Genomic DNA, 17,521 nt, shown 5'->3' with positions numbered 1-17,521 from the left:
CGGGGTCACGTGGGCGGGATCACGTGGGCGGGTGGTGCTCCCCCGCCGCCGGCCGGGGGACCCAGGGACCGTTTCTGGACGGGGCGCCCCACCCCCGGGGCAGGCGACGAGGAAGAGAGGCGCAGAGTGAGTGTGGGGCACGTCCGGGGACTAGAGGATGTGGGGCACACTTGCTGAGTGGGTGGGTTTGGGCCCTTCGGGACAGTCGGTGTCTCCCAGCGCCTTAAGCTCCTCACCGCCTGAGGCTCGGAGGAAGCGCCTGGAGCCCTGCTGAGACTACGCCCCCACGCCCACCCACTAGCCTCGTGGGCTCACCTTGGAGCGCACACCTGGGGATGCACATGGGCCGCCCCCCCCCCCCAGGACTCACCTTGGAGCACACACTTGGGGATGCACACGGGCCGCCCCCCCCCCCCCAGGACTCACCTGGGAGCACACACCTGGGGATGCACACGGGCTGCCCCCCAGGGCTCACCTTGGAGCACACACCTGGGGATGCACACGGGCTGCCCCCCAGGGCTCACCTTGGAGCACACACCTGGGGATGCACACGGGCCGCCGCCCCCCCAGGACTCACCTTGGAGCACACACCTGGGGATGCACACGGGCCGCCTCCCCCAGGGCTCACCTTGGAGCATACACTTGGGGATGCACATGCCCCCCCCCCCCCCCCCCAGGACTCACCTTGGAGCACACACCTGGGGATGTACACGGGCCGCCGCCCCCCCCCAGGACTCACCTTGGAGCACACACCTGGGGATGCACACAGGCCGCCTCCCCCAGGGCTCACCTTGGAGCACACACCTGGGGATGCACACCACCTTGCCCAGAGGTCTCACTTTGGAGCACATACCTGAGGCTGCAACCCCCACCCCCAGGGCTCACCTTGGAGCACACACCTGAGGCTGCACACCTGGCTCCTGGTCCAGTTTGGTGGTTTGAAGACCCACCACACGCGCAGCCCACCTGGATGGGGTCCCACCTTAAGTATGTACCTCCTGTGTTTCTGCTTTTGCCGGAGACAGGAATGGCAACCAGAATGACAGGAGCCACAGGGATTTGTGGTAATGTTCTTGGGGTGACAGATGGGCAGCCGACTACAGTGTTGTTTGATTTGAATAACCAGAAAGAAATGAAGAATTTGTGATTGGAAGGCAAATGTCAGTTGCTGCAGTGGAAAATCCTGCTCCCTTGCTCTAAATCTGAGCTGGTTCTGAGACCTGGAGCCCACTGGTTGGAAAGGACGCTTGGTCTCTCAGAGAAGGATTCCCCCAATAATCACCATAAGGATATGAAAAAAAATTGTCCTCCAGTCCTTCCCCAGAGGGACCTGGAGCCACTTAAATTTACTTTGGAAAAGGGACTATCCAGACCTTTCATGGGCTTAGAAACGGCGTCTGAGACACTTGTAAGGTACCTGAAACCTCGTGAGCCCTTGATTATTTTTTTTAAGATTTATTTATTTATTTATTTATTATTATAGACACACAGAGAGAGAGAGAGAGAGAGAGAGGCAGGCAGAGACACAGGCAAAGGGAGAAGTGGGCTCCATGCTGGGAGCCCGACGCAGGACTCGATCCTGGGACTCCAGGATCGTGCCCTGGGCCAAAGGCAGGCGCTAAACCGTTGAGCCACGCAGAGATCCCCGAGCCCCTGATTAGAGTAGTGACTGGAAGTCAGCTAAGAAGTGCATCTGGACCCAAGCCCTGTGGTTCTTTTTTTGGTCCCAGTGCATGCTTGGGATGATTGTACCTCGCAGTGAGCAGATCCTGATCCCTGACCTGTGGAATAAGAATCATGGTAGGAAGAGCAAAGGGGAAGCCCCCCAAAACACTGCCATGCCTCCTATTCCTCTAAGGTAGTAAGTCAGAGGTGATGGTGCATTCCTAGTGGGATTACAGAGGCGCTGTCACTCTCAAAGACATAACCCCGTGGTCCCCATTACATCTTCAGTTCTCCTGAATGGCCCCTGCAAAATCCAGACGGATTCAGGTAGAGGGTGGCGAACCACCACAAACTCAGCCAAGTAGTATCTCCCATCACAATAACTGCATCAGTTGAGATATTTTTTACTGGAACCAATCAAAGCGCCTCTAGCACCTGGTAGCAGTTACTGATCTGCTGAACATTCTTGCCAACTTCCAGTAGCAGAGAGTAAATCCCCAAAAGCAGTTCATGTTTTTGGAAGAACAGCCAAACATATTCATTATCTCACTTCAAGATGGTTTTAACTTTCCTGCTCTCATAATTTAGTTAATTGAGCTCTTGATCATCCAGACATTCCACATAACACTGATGACATAAAAAAAAAAAAAACAACAAACAAGCGTGGATGACATCATGCTAATTCGACATGGTGAAGAAGGAAGTGACAAGTGTTCTGTCCTTGATAAGACCATGCAGGTCAGAGGATGAGAGAGAACCCTTCAGAAGTCGAGGAGCCTATCATCAGTGAAGTTTTCAGGGTGCACTGAAGGGCAAGCAGGGAGTCACTTCTAGGATGACAATGAGTTGTTGCGTCTTGCATTCTTATCACAAAGACGGGGTCACGGTCGTGTTCATAATTGGGAATACCATTCTGACCCATCTATTGAGTGTTGGGGAAGACTGCTGGTTTTGAGTGGCGCCCAAAGCAAAGGAGGCGTCTGTAGACCCATGCTGGAGGGTGGGTGGGTTCCCCTGCCACTTGGCAGAACCGGTGGATTAGGGTTGGGCTTACTTGTGGTAGATAGGGATCCTGCATGGCACCTTTGGCATGCTCCCACAGATTTGCAGCGCACACTCTGAGGGTTTTGAAGCAAAACCATGCCTGCTGCAGTGGAGAACTACTCCCTGGTTGAAGGCAACTTGTGGCGCACTTCTGGACTCGAGTAGAGACTCAGTGCCTGATTATGGAGCACCAAATGGCCACGTGACCACATCTGCCTGTCCTGAGCTAGAGATCGACAGGTCCATGAAGTCAACAGGTTAGGCAGGCTCAGTAGCAATTCATTGCACAGTGAAAAAGAATTGGATCCCAGCTTGTCCAGATAGCACCAGTCATTTATAGGATGAGGTGGCTGTGGCTTCCACGTCTCCTACGCTGTTGCCCCGATGCCTCTGTCTTAGGAGACAGAAAGGAAAATTCCAATCTTCTGGTTCACAGGTAGGTTGACTTATGTGTTGATAGGAACTTGACATGAATCACTGCTGCACTACAGCCCCATTCAGAGTCACTCTAAAGGAAAGTAATGAGGGGAGATGCTCCAGAGGGCAGAGCTTTAAGCAGCACACTTGGATGTCCTCTTTGTAGGGAGAGAGTGGAGTGGACAGAGCCGTGGTCTAAGGAAAGAATGCATGTGAATTTCTGAGTGGTGACAGATGTCTCGGCTGCCCAGGGACGTGGGAAGAGCAAGAAGGGAATGCTGGAGACAAGGAAGTCTGGGAAAGATGATGTGGAAGTCCTCACAAATGTGTGCATCTGTGTGCCTCATGTTAATGCCCACTGCAGAGGGGTCACCGAATGACAAAATGACTTGTTGCTTTGTCAGCTTCTGTCCTTGGCTACCCTTGTGCTTGGATGGTGGGCCCATGAATGGAACTGCCGTGGTGGCAGCAGTGCTGGTTGTGTCTACTAGCGTGGGCTCTCTCTTATCAAGACTTGTGTAATTATTACTGTGGCTGAATTTCCGACCCCTGGTGTGGCACCATCCCTGGATGACTCAGTGACAAGTTGGTTTCAGCAGATCCTTTCCATCCAGAAGAGGGCATTGATTCATCCTTAATGGAAGTGATACCTGCTCTGGATGTGGGTTTGCTTTCCCATATCCACATATCCACAATGTCTTAGGGAAGTATCACCATCCAGAACCTTCAAGAATGCTGGATTTACCCACGTGGTATCATGCATAACATTACTTTGGATCAAAGAACTCATTTTACAATGAAAGAAAGATGACAATATTATGAATTGCCATGGGAGCCACTGCTTCTCTAACATCCTGAAGATGCTTGCGGCTACTCAAGCAGCCCATCTGTTAGAAAGATGGAATGTTCTCTTAGAGTCTTAGCAAAGGTCCCAGCTCTGGGACAGTAGCCTGAAGAGTGGGATATATACCTTGATTTAAAGCCCAGTGTGAGGTTCTGGGCCCCAGCGGATACAACATATGGATCCAGGAACAGACACAGGCCTAAGAGCCCAGGGTTGGGGAAATCTCTCACCGTCGCTCTCAGTGATCCGTTCGTAGAGTATGTGCATTCTGTCTCTAGCATTAAACTCTGCTACACGGGTAGGGGATATTCCATGATGGGACCTCCACTGGTTGGAGGGAAGGGCACCCATATCAGCCTCAGTGTGAACGTTCCATGAGGTCACTGAACTCATGCTTGTGAACCAGCAGAAAAAGGAGGGGATAATTGATTTCTTTTTTTTTTTAAATATTTTATTTATTTATTCATGAGAGACACAGGGGTGGGGCAGAGACACAGGCAGAGGGAGAAGCAGGCTCCGTGCAGGGAGCCCGACACGGGACTCGATCCCAGGACCCCGGGATCACGCCCTGAGCTGAAGGTAGACATCCGACTGCTGGGCCACTCAGGTGTCCTGATAATTGATTTCTGATGATTGTGAGGAGATCGGGTCTCTGCTGCTTAGGGACCATCAAGAGCTTGCATGGGAGGACTTTGAGGATTTACCTGGATCTATCTGGTTGCTTCCGTGCCAAGTGATAACAGCGAAAAGCATTTTCATCAGCCTCAGCCTACCAAGGGCAAGAGAGGTTTCATGAGTAACCCCATGAAATGCTGGCTAAGGGCAAGAGAAATCTAGAATAGGCAGGGAAGGAAAATGACGAGTATCAGAGCCCCGGGAGCAGCTGCAGGAGTGTGGACTATTTTTGTTGTATCGAGGCTTGCATAGAGGCTGTGACCAGGCTTCCTCTGGAAGACTCATGACAGATGGGACTTTCTGTGGTGCCCGAGTACATCTGAGGGATGTAAGTGCTGCTGTGCTGACTGATGTCCTCGGCGCACCTTAAATCACAGAGGATTTGCAGAGCTGCACTCTGGCACCTGCTGTGTGTCTGCAGTGTCTGCCCTCCTCTGACGCCAGCACAGCCCAGGTGTCTGGAGGCGACCTCAGTGGGGGGGACGGGAGGCAGTGGGTGAATAATGGGGCAGTTGCAGGAGGGCCGGTGAAGTCAGGGTTGTTCCCCAGAGCAGTGACCTCAGGGACACTGCTTTGGTTCCTCCTTTTCTCACTCAGCCCCTCCCTCACTTCTGTTTCAGGAGATCAGTTCCTGAACAAACCACGTACGCCCAAGTCTTCGTCATAGGCTCTGCTTTCCAAAGAACCCAAACAAAGACACACCGTAAAAGAACAAAGATTTTTGCCAATTTATATCCACAAAAAAAATACTGGAGAATATATGTGGGCATGGATTACAAGGATACAAAGCCAAGAACTAACTGTGGATTAGTTCAAATTTATTAACATGGGTGTAGTTACTCCAAAGAGATTTTGGATTCGGTGTTTTGGCTAAATCCGGGATTAGTTATAACTGTGCTTAGCTGGCTGAACGGAGCCTGGACTCTGGTGGCCAGCCCCGTGAGATGGTGAGAACGTGCTGGAGTGGATTTGTCGTGTGTATGTGGCCCCCAGTCTCCTCTGTTTGTTTCCCTTCATTAGTCCATTATGTTAAAGAATATGTTAGGTTATGTCATGGGGACGCCCGGGGGGGCTCAGGGGTTGAGTGTCTGCCTCCGGCCCAGGGCGTGACCCCAGGGTCCCGGGATTGAGTCCCACATCGGGCTCCACATCGGGCTCCACATCGGGCTCCACATCGGGCTCCTCACAGGGAGCCTGCTTCTCCCTCTGCCTGGGTCTCTGCCTCTCTATGTGTGTCTCAGGAGTAAATAAATAAAATCTTTAAAAACAAACACCACCAACAGCAGAGCTATATTCTTTCACGGTTCTGGAGGCCCGAAGTTTGAAATCGGGATCAGTGGGCTGGAGTCAAGGTGGCAGGAGGGCCGCAGCCCCTCGGAGGCCCTGCCGCAGAATCCGCCCCTTGCCCCTCTTCAGCCGTCGCCCACTGCTACAGGCTCTGCGTCTTCCTCCGACAGTGATTTGCTTCTCTTGTAAGGACACTTGTGATCACATCAGGAACACCTCCTCATCTCCAAAGCCTTAATGCAATCATTTCTGTGAGATCCTTTTTCCGGATAAGGTCTCAAGGACAGGCCCCAGGTTAGGATGTAGACAGTTTCCTCTGCTCCTGCCCTCAGTGCTTCCAGCTCCTTGCTCCACGGGGTTCCAGCCCTGGGTATTGCGGCTAAAATGTTGAGCCCTTGCCTAATTTTTCTCCCTTGGATGTGATTTCAGCTCGCATGCTTGAAGAAGTGTGGTATGTTCACCCTGAATCTTTTGCTTATGTATAATTTTGAAAAATCATGCTTTCAGCGATCATTTGGAAAATATTGGTTCACTGGGTGATGGAGGTCTTCCAAATGTTGATGTCTTTTATTATGTAATATCAAAAAATATTTAGGCTTTGGGAAACTTTATGCTCATGGTGACAGATACAGGTTTTCTCTCTTTAAAAGAAAAAAAAAAGCTCAAATTTTATCACTGGCAACAAATACTCTCAGTTTTTTTCCTTGAAGTGACATGCTTACTTTATTCATTTTTGAGGAAGTGTCTGTCGGATACCCAAGGCAGAATAAACAGTTTGTCAATTTTTTTTTTTTTTAAAGATTTTATTTATTTATTCATGAGAAACACACAGAGAGAGAGAGGCAGAGACACAGGCAGAGGGAGAAGCAGGCTGCATGCACCGGGAGCCTGATGTGGGATTCGATCCTGGGTCTCCAGGATCGCGCCCTGGGCCAAAGGCAGGAGCCAAACCGCTGCGCCACCCAGGGATCCCAGTTTGTCAATTTTAAATAAAAATAGTGTTTCATGAAAAAAATGCCCAGATAAACAATTGTATGAGTAGCTATGACACCATTGGACTTCAGTATGCATCATCACCCTGAGTATTAAGAATTTTTAAGTGTCAAGACAACAAAGTTTTATTTCTTAATTGATGACATTCCTAAGCAAAACTTCTTTTTCTTCCCCCTCAACCCCTGACCATGTGGCAGTGAGGAATTGGCTGATTAGTGCTACAGTTTGGTGTCACTGCCTCTGCTTTTGTACCATAAACGCAAATGTCAACACGTGGAAAGGCAAGTCACATCTCAGTATCCTACAAATAAATTTGAACTTGCTGACCTTTAGAGACTCCATGATCCATGTACCATATTTTGAGAGCCACTGTAATAGTAGATTATAAGGATCATAGAATAGGTGTATTTTCAGTTTTACCAAGTATTGCTAAATTTTTTCCCAAACTGGTTATCCCAATTAAAAAAAAAAAGATTTTATTTATTCATTTATGAGACACCCAGAGAGAGAGGCAGAGGGAGAAGAGAAGCAAGCTCCATGCAGGGAGCCCGACGTGGGACTTGATCCCAGGACCCCAGGAATCATGCCCTGAGCTGAAGGCACAGTACACGACCTGTACAATGTTGTGCAGTTTACATAAGATAATTTTATTTATTTCGTGTACAAGCTTAGAGATAGCCAGCCCTGGGCTTGACTGGTGGCTCTGGGAGGGATCAGGTTTCTATTATCTTGTTCTGCCTTTCTGTCCTCCATTCCCCAGGGTGTTTCCTGATCCAAGATGACTGTTCCAACAAGTTCTTCCAGTTTTTAACCAGCAGGGATAAGGATGTCCCAGGAGTCTCTCTTTTTTTAAAGATTTTATTTATTCATAAGAGACACACAGAGAGAGAGAGAGAGGCAGAGACCCAGGCAGAGGGAGAAGCAGGCTCCATGCAGGGAGCCTGACGTGGGACTCGATCCCGGAGCTCCAGGATCCCGCCTGGGGCCCAAGGCAGGTGCTGAACCGCTGAGCCACCCAGGTGTCCCTCTGCCAGGAGTCTCTTAAGGGAAATACTTGGAACTGCCCCATGCCACTCACTGCAAGGAAGGTTGAAAAGTGTGCTTATTTTGGAGGGCTAAATGCCTAAAAGTTGGGGACTCTAGGATTAATAGAGGACCACGGCAATAGGGATGGGAGCCAATCGGCAGTTTCTGCTGCAGTCTTCTCTTTTCGCCATTCATATATTTGAGCACTTTCCTGTATCTGGAGCAAACTTCCTTTATTCCTAAGGAAGACCATTTGTAAAGGTTCCCCCGGTGGCCCCATCTAGCTCACAGTTTAGATTCTTGGAGTTAGGCAGTGTTTGTTTCAAAAGGTCTGATGGAGATGCTTGTGGTCCAGTGATTTAAAAATGAGATGGTATGTTGTTTGTTGTCCCAACATAATCAATTGTACAATGGTTTATAAATTCAATTTTTTTAAACTGAAAAATATTTTATGTGTCCCAAATATACAATGAGAGAGTAAGAGTCAGATAAAACAATAAAACCTTTATTTATAAAAGGCAACATGGGAAACATAAAACAGTCTATGGTCCATGGCAATTTCCAACTCCTATTAAGCATGGATAATGAAGACCCCTGCCCTGGAAGAAGAGAAAGTTCCTGGTTCAACAGCCCCTGACTCTGTCCTCCAGGTTGTTCTTTGTTTGTTATACATCTGGGGTGGGCACTATCCCCCTCTTGAGGCTGCTTGTGTGGAATGACTTTGGGGGGCCAGGGGCTCCTGGGGGGCTCTGTCAGTGAAGCGTCTGCCTCCAGCTTGGGTCATGATAGGGGTTCTGGGATTGAGCCCGTGTTGGGCTCCCTGCTCAGTGGGGAGCCTGCTTCTCCCTCTGCCCTTGCCCCCCATCCTCTGCTCATGCTCTCTTTCCCTCTCAAATGAATTTTTTCTTTTAAAGAATAACTTGCAGGACCGTATAATAGATTTCTGGAACTCTTTCTCTGAGTAGATCCTTTCTCTCTAGTACTCTTCCCTCTCTCTTTTTTTCTGTCTCTCTCTCATTCTCTCTCTCTCTCTCTCTCATTATCTTACCTGAAAATTCCAAATACTTGGGCTCCCCGTCCCCTGACTGTCTTCTAAACTCATGAAGAAGGGCCGCATCCTGATTGGACCCTCCTCCCTGCAGTCAGGAAGTTCCTCCGTATGGAAAATCAGGGCAATTGTAGGCTTTATGTCACTGATTCCCTTTACTTTATCTTAGGGAGCACAGTCCTGTGCTGTCTTTTGTCCAATGTTTGAAAATAGTTGTTCCCTATATTTTGTTCAGTTTTCTGGGGTTTCCTTCCTACCCCCTTTAGAAGGAAGGCAAGTCTGATAGCTGTTATTCCAATAATGGCTGGAAGCCATTAAAAAAATCACAAATAGGGCCGCCTGGGTGGCTCGGTTGATCATTTGCCTTTGGCTCAGGGTGTGATCCCCCTCCCCGGATTGAGTCCCACATCCTCCCACATCCGGCTCCCTGCAGGGAGCCTGCTTATCCCTCTGTCTATGTCTCTGCCTTTCTCTGTGTCTCTCATAAATAAATAAATACAATATTTCTTTTAAAAAATCACAAATAATTGTTGAATGTTTTAAAATTCACTTCTATTCAGATGAGTATGCAAATTTTCTCTCAGTCCATGAATGTGTGAAAATGGGATGTTGAGCCATCCTTGGATCAGAATGCACTTACAAATATAAACTGTTGAATTTTATTATCTAGTATTTTGTTGGGACTTTCGTATATATGCTCATAATTCATTAATTTTTTTGAGCTAGCCTTACATGTTGTAGTTTTATAAAATGAGTGGAAATGTAATATGGCAACCTAGATTCCTAAGTAGAATTTCCCGATGAAAATGTTTTAAAATCAAGGATAAACCAAGAAATAACAAGTATTGGCAAGGATTAGAGGAAAAAGGAATCCTCATGCATTGTTTATGAGATTGCAAATGGGTGTAATGAAAACAATATGGAGTTTCCTCAAAAGAGTTAAAAATAGAAATACCATATAATCCAGTAATGCTAGTACTGGGTATTTACCCAAAGAAAACAAAAACACTAAATCAAAAAGATATATGCATCCCTATGTTTATTGCAGCATTATTTAGAATAGCCAAGGTATGGAAGCAACCTACATGTACATTGATAGATAGTGGATAAAGAAGTGGTGTGTGTATATATATAACTATTTCTAGGCCATAAAAGAGGATGAGATCTTGCCATTTGCGACAACATAGATGGACCTAGAGAGTGCTATGCTAAGTGAAATAAGTCAGAGAAAGACAAATGCCATATGATGTCACTTGCAGGTGGAGTCTAAAAAATAAAACAAAAGGCAGAAACAGAGAACAAACTGATGGCTGCCCAAAGGGTGGGGGTGGGAAGGGATGTGCAAAATGAGGGAAGAGGAGTGGGAGATCCAGGCTTCCAGTTATGGGATAAATCATGGGGATGAGAGGTTGAGTGCAGGGAATATAGTCAGTGGTATTGTAATAGCATCAGATGGTGACACTTGTGATGAGCACATGTAGACTCGTCGAATCACTATGTTGTACACCTGAACCTAATGTGACATTGCGTGTGTCGACTATACTTCAATAAATAGGGTCTGCTAGAGGGGCGCCTGGGTGGCTCAGTCAGTGAAGTGTCAGCCTTCAGCTCAGGTCATGATCCTGGGGTCCTGGAATCGAGTCCTGCATGGGGCTCCCTGCTCAGCGGGGATCCTGCTTCTCCCTCTGCCTCTCCACCCCACTCATGCTCTCTCACTCTCTGTCCAATAAATCAATAAAATCTTAAAGAAAAGTAAGACAAACTATTTTCTAAAGAACTGTTTTCTAAAATTGTTGATGATCTAGTAAGAAAATAAGGGACTAAATAAGATGGGAGGCCAGAGGGGCAAGTGGAGCCCTGCACACTGCTTTTGCTCAGAGGCATTTGGTAAACCTAGAGAACTTGGATTTGGGGTTTTATAGCCTCTACCATAAATAGATAGATAGATGATAGATAGATAGATAGATAGATGGATAGATATATAATATTTCCCCCCAATTCATACCCACCCAGAACCTCAGAATGTGACCATCCTGGGGAGCCTGGCTGGCTCAGTCAGTAGAGCATGGGACTCTTGATCTTGGGGTTGCAGTTCAAGCCTCATGTTGAGCATGGAGCCTACTTAAAAAACAAAAAAGTGACCTTATTTAGAAATAGGGTCTTTACAGATAAAATTAGTTAAGATAAAATCACACTAGATTAGTGTGGGTCTTAATACAATGACTGGTATCTTTATAATAAGGGAGACAGGGGCACCTGTGTGGCTCAGCGGTTGAGCGTCTGCCCTCTGCTCAGGGTGTGATCCTGGGGTCCCAGGACCGAGTCCTACATGGGGCTTCCTGCAGGGGGCCTGTTTCTCCCTCTGCCTGTGTCTCTGCCTCCCTCTCTGTGTGTCTCATGAATAACTAAATGTAAAAATCTTTAAAAAGGGGATCCCTGGGTGGCGCAGCGGTTTGGCGCCTGCCTTTGGCCCAGGGCGTGATCCTGGAGACCCGGGATCGAATCCCACATCAGGCTCCCGGTGCATGGAGCCTGCTTCTCCCTCTGCCTGTGTCTCTGCCTCTCTCTCTCTCTCTCTCTCTGTGACTATCATAAATAAAAAAAAAAAAAAAAAAAAAAAAAAAAAAAAAAAAAAGTTAAAAAAAAAAAGAAGAGGGACATTTGGACACAGACACAAAAACCTAGGGCAGAAGGTCATGTGACAACGTAGGCTGAGATTGCAGTGATGCCTCTAGAACCAAGGAGCTGGCAACCATCAGAAGTTGGGAAGAGGGCAGCCCGGGTGGCTCAGCGGTTTAGCGCCGCCTTTGGCCCAGGGCCTGACCCTGGAGACCAGGGATTGAGTCCCAATTCCGGCTCCCTGCATGGAGCCTGCTTCTCCCTCTGCCTGCGTCTCTGACTCTCTCTCTGTGGGTCTCTCATGAATGAATAAAATAAAATCTTAAAAAAAAAAAAGTTGGGAAGAGCCAGGGCGAGGAGGGGGGATCCTCTCCTAGAGCCTTTGCAGAGAGCATGGCCCTGCTGATACGTTAATTTGGTCTCTAGCCTCTAGAAATGTGAGGGAACAAATTTCTGTTATTTGAAGCCACCAACTTTGGGGTACTTCCTAATGGTAGCCCTAGGAAACGAATAAGTATACAGGTGAATTAAAGATATACTCTGTTCTTTGGGGACTGCAGAGTGAAGTGTGTGTGTATGTGTGTGTGTGAGAGAGAGAGACAGAGACAGAGATCCTGAAAACTTAGATCAAGAAGCTGGCCCTCATAGAGGTTCACGGCTCAAACTCACATGGTCAGGGTGGTCTAAGAAGCTGTCAATGAGACGTTGACCACAGAGCGATCTCAGGTTGGTATTGCCCGTAGGTGCCTGGTACAAGCAAACACAAATTCTTTTTTTTTTATAATAAATTTATTTTTTATTGGTGTTCAATTTGCCAACATACAGAATAACACCCAGTGTTCATCCCCTCAAGTGCCCCCCTCAGTGCCCATCACCCATTCACCCCCACCCCCCGCCCTCCTCCCCTTCCATCACCCCTAGTTCATTTCCCAGAGTTAGGAGTCTCTATGTTCTGTCTCCCCCCCCTTTTTTTTTAGGGAAAAGTCATTTTATTTTTTAAGTTAATAGTCTTTTTTTTTATAAATTAATTTTTATTGGTGTTCAATTTACCAACATACAGAATAACACCCAGTGCTCATCCCGTCAAGTGTCCCCCTCAGTGCCCGTCACTCATTCCCCCCACCCCCCGCCTCCTCCCCTTCCACCACCCCTAGTTCGTTTTCCAGAGTTAGGAGTCTTTATGTTCTGTCTCTCTTCCTGATATTTCCCACACATTACTTTTCCCTTCCTTTATATTCCCTTTCACTATTATTTATATTCCCCAAATGAATGAGAACATACACTGTTTGTCCTTCTCCGATTGACTTACTTCACTCAGCATAATACCCTCCAGTTCCATCCACGTCGAAGCAAATGGTGGAGATTTGTCGTTTCTAATGGCTGAGTAATATTCCATTGTATACATAAACCACATCTTCTTTATCCATTCATCTTTCCATGGACACTGAGGCTCCTTCCACAGTTTGGCTATTGACAAACACAAATTCTTTCTGATGGTGCCTATCTTTCTTCCTAGGCCAGAGTTCCCCAGAAATACATTCCCAGGGCTAATGAACATCTCTAAGTTAAAAAACAAATAATTAGGGACGCCTGGGTGTCTCAGTGGTTTGGTGCCTGTCTTTGGCCCAAGGCATGATTCTGGAGACCCGGGATCGAGTCCCACATCGGGCTCCCCGCAGGGAGCCTGCTTCTCCCTCTGCCTGTGTCTCTGCCTCTCTCTCTCTCTCTTCTGTGTCTCTCTTAAATAAATAAATAAAATCTTAAAAAAAAAAAGAAACCCCAAATAATTAAGCAGCAAGATAATGAGGAATCATAAGCGTGAACCAGCAGGAACCACAGACAGCACATTTCAGGTAATGGAATCGTCAAATGTGTTATAAAAGGCCTATGTTCAATATACCCTAAGGAATAAAAGGTAAGGTTGAAAATATGTGCAGAAACTAAGAAACTATGAAGAATAATCAAATGTTTTGAAAAGAAGCTCCAGACGGAAGTTCTAAAATGAAAGTTTTAATTTAATTGTCGCTTGAATTTTAATTTCAACTAAATTTAAAACTCTGTGCACAGCTTTAGCAGCAGATAATAAATAACCAAAGAGAGAATTCATGAGCTAAAATGTGAATAAACTATCCTGAATATTGCTTGGAAAGATGTAGAGATGGGGAGCATGAAAGAGATGCTAAGAGCTATGGAGGCTGGAAGGAGCAGATCCAGGGGGATCTGAGTGGGGCCCCCAGGGGAGAATAGAGGGAGTTGGGGGGGCAGTATTCCAGGAGATACTGGTTGTGAAATTTCCAAACTAAGGAAACTGTATGGAGAAATCCATACAGCTGAGAAGCTCGGTAAGCCTCAGGCAGAAAAAAACAAAACGAATGCACACCCAGATGCACTGTATTGAAACTTTAGAAGATCAAAGACAAAGAAAAGAATCCTACATGCAGCTGGAGAGTAAAGAGAAACGGCCGCCGCCAAGGGACTGACAGACTGAGGGGTGACTTCTTGCAGTGACAAAGTAATTCAGAAGAAGACAGAATGACACCATTGAGTTGATGATGGTAACTAATTATCTGACCTAGAATTCTACATCCAGTAAAAATATCTTTCAGGAGCCAGGACAAGATAAAGACTTTATTAGACAAATGGAGAGCTTACTTCCCAGAGCTCTCAATAAAGAAAATGCCACAGAACGCACTGCAGGTAAAAGAAAAGTGGGGGCAGCCCTGGTGGCTCAGTGGTTTAGCGCCACCTTCAGTCCAGGGCGTGATCCTGGAGATCCAGGATCGAGTCCCACGTCGGGCTCCCTGCATGGAGCCTGCTTCTCCCTCTGCTTGTGTCTCTGCCTCTCTCTCTCTCTCTCTGTCTCTCATGAATAAATAAATAAAATCTTTTTTTTAAAATATTTTATTTATTTATCCATGAGAGACACAGAGACACAGGCAGAGGGAGAAGCAGGCTCCATGCAGGAAGCCCAACGTGGGACTCGATCCCAGGTCTCCAGGATCACACTCCAGGCCCAAGGCGGCACCAAACCACTGGGCCACTGGGGCTGCCCAATAAATAAAATCTTAAAAAAATAAAAAAGGAAAGTGGTATCACGGGAAGGTCTGAGATGCAAAGAAGAAAGGAGACAGGGGATCCCTGGGTGGCTCAGCAGTTTAGCGCCTGCCTTCGGCCCAGGGTGTGACCCTGGGGTCCTGGGATCGAGTCCTGCGTCGGGCTCCCTGCATGGAGCCTGCTTCTCCCTCTGCCTGTGTCTCTGCCTCTCTCTCTCTCTCTCTGTGTGTCTCTCTGTGTGTGTTTCTCATGAATAAACTAATAGTCTTTTAAAAAAATAAATAAATAAAATAAAAGTTTAAAAGAAAGAATGGAGATACAAAGAGGCTAACATTTGCATAAATCTAATTAAACAGTGACTGCTTAAAGCAAAAATAAAAATTCCGTATGTATCTTTAAAAGGAAAATTAAAATGCATAATAGAATTTAAATTAGGACGAGCGAATCCAGTTAGAGTCTTCCAGGGTCTTTATATTGTTCAGGTAGAAACATCAATTCACCTCAGGCTTTGTTAAATATAACGTGAGTGTCGTAAGTAAGAGGGTGCCTTAGATCAGATTCTTTCAAAAATTGTGGCTGGGACAAAGGTTCAAGTGCAAGTAACCAATGTGAAGGTACAGGAGAGGCAGGTGACTGGGTGGCAGGCAGGGAGGAGAAAAGGGAGCATCTTGCCAGCAGCCAGGTCCTTGGTACCTAACCTGTAATTTGCGGTGAGATTGTACCTAGAACCCAGATGTGAGGCCCAGGGGGCACAGCTTGATAAAGCTGGAATTCCAGGTTAACAAGTTTGTGGGGGGAAGAGGCCTTGGAAATCTCTCTGGGCCTCCCGCAGCTTCAGGATCTCTCCCTGGTCAGGAAGATCATTGTCTCCACCAATCCTGCATCTTTGGGAGGGACTAAGGAAAAGCTGAGAAGCCATTGTCACCAAACATTCCCCAGCCTGTTATTTCCTGGAATGTTTGCACTCATCACAACAAATGTCAAGGCTCCAATGTAGTCCTATGTGGAACATGATGCTGGTCCAGTGTGAAGACTCATGTAAACATGTATAATCCTGTTCTGTATGCAATTCTTATGTAACTGCCTTTGGGGGTTTTACTTTATGTGAAGAAATGTTTTGAGACATCGAGATTTCAGATTCTTGCTGTTTCCTAAGACTAAAAATCCCTTTAAAAACTTCAACTCTGACTTATTGTCATAATAGTTTTCCTCATTGATAGAAACCTGTTTTCTGAAAGGTATAACTATTTGTGGAAGTTCCTTTCTTTATTGTTTAAGATTCTATTTATTCATGAGAGAGACAGAGAGAGAGAGAGAGAGAGAGAGAGAGGCAGAGACACAGGCAGAGTGAGAAGCAGGCTCCATGCAGGGAGCCCGATGTGGGACTCCATCTTGGGACTTGGGGATCACGACCTGAGCCGAAAGCAGGTGCTCAACCCCTGAGCCACCCAGGTGTCCCTGTGGCACTTCTTCTCTTAAGCCAGAAGAAGGATATTTTTTACTGTCTTTTCCTTGAAGGCGTAACAATATTGTAAACCCCATGACTTTGGGTTCTTTCTTTATTCCTAGGTTATGCCTGTTTATTGATGGAAATGATCCAGAAGAGAAGGAGACATTGATGATGCAAGAGGGAAGGGCTTGGATGGGCGATGAGAACAGCAGGAGGGTCACTAGCCTGGAGATCTGTGGTCTCAGAACATGGCCCCCAATTCCTTGACACTCCTCCCACTGAGAGGTGGGTCTGTGATCTCTTTCTCTCGAATCGCGATGTGCTCAGGACTGCTTTGACCAACAGGTAGGGCCAAAGTGATGCCATAGGACTTCTAAAGCTCTACCAGAAAGGCCATGCAGTTTCTGCCTGGGCCTCCTAGGACACTCACTCTCAAGGAAGCCAGCCTTCTTGTGAAAAGTCCAAACACCCCGAGACCACCATGCTGGGAAGGCCGGGGGAGGTTCCTGGTGGACAGTGCCAGCCGTGCTCTCAGCCAACGGTCACCATCTATGGGCAGCCTTGGAGCGGGCCCTCTTGGACATCCAGGCCAGCTGACTGCTGACTGTAACCACACCACACAAGAAGCCCCAGACAATGACTTTTGAATTCCAAATTTATGACTGCAAGACTGTAAGCAGAATAAAATGCTTGTTTTAATCCACTAAATTTTGTGGTAATTTTCTACACAGCAAAAGTAATTGGAACAGGTTTGCTGTTAGGTCAAGGAATTGTGGATGTTGTGGTGCTACCATAAGAAAGTAAGAAAAACAGAAGGTGATGGTTAGTTAGAGACCTGGATGCTAAAAATCAAATTGAGGAGGTGAAGATATTGCTTATGACAGCATACTCCATAAAGTATGGCTCTTAAGCTTTTAATCCCTATTATGTATTTCTGTTCATAGTTTTAGCTACTGACATTTTACTTTTTTAAAAAAGATTTTATTTATTAATTAATGAGACACAGAGAGAGAGAGGGAGAGAGAGAGGCAGAGACACAAGCAGAGGGAGAAGCAGGCTCCATGCAGGGAGCCAGATATAGGACTTGATCCCGGGTCTCCAGGATCACGCCCCAGGCTGAAGGCGGCACTAAACTGCTGAGCCACCAGGCTGCCCGACATTTTACTTTTTAATGTGACTTCTATGCTGTATGAATAGAATAAAATATTAGTTTGCATTTATTTACTTCTTTTAAAAAGATTTAATTTTATTTTTAAAAGATTTTATTTATTTATTCATGAGAGACAGAGAGAGAGAGAGAGGCAGAGACACAGGCAGAGGGAGAAGCAGGCTCCCTGCAGGGAGCCTGGTATGGGACTCGATCCCAGGACCAGGATCAGGCCCTGAGGCAAAGGCAGAT

General features: G+C 46.7%; 1 long non-coding RNA gene across 1 annotated transcript; it reads left to right on the top strand.

The window, feature by feature from the left end:
• Nucleotides 1–25: 25 nt before the first annotated feature.
• On the top strand, nt 26–16,830 carry LOC112935846 (uncharacterized). Its single transcript, XR_003238229.2, has 2 exons — nt 26–126; nt 16,242–16,830. It is a non-coding gene; the product is annotated as an uncharacterized lncRNA (long non-coding RNA).
• The last annotated feature ends 691 nt before the right edge of the window (nt 16,831–17,521 follow it).

The sequence above is a fragment of the Vulpes vulpes genome, chromosome 16, assembly GCF_048418805.1.
Source record: "Vulpes vulpes isolate BD-2025 chromosome 16, VulVul3, whole genome shotgun sequence".
NCBI lineage: Eukaryota > Metazoa > Chordata > Mammalia > Carnivora > Canidae > Vulpes > Vulpes vulpes.
Note: the sequence above shows the minus strand (reverse complement) of the source record. Positions and strands in the feature narration are given on the sequence as shown.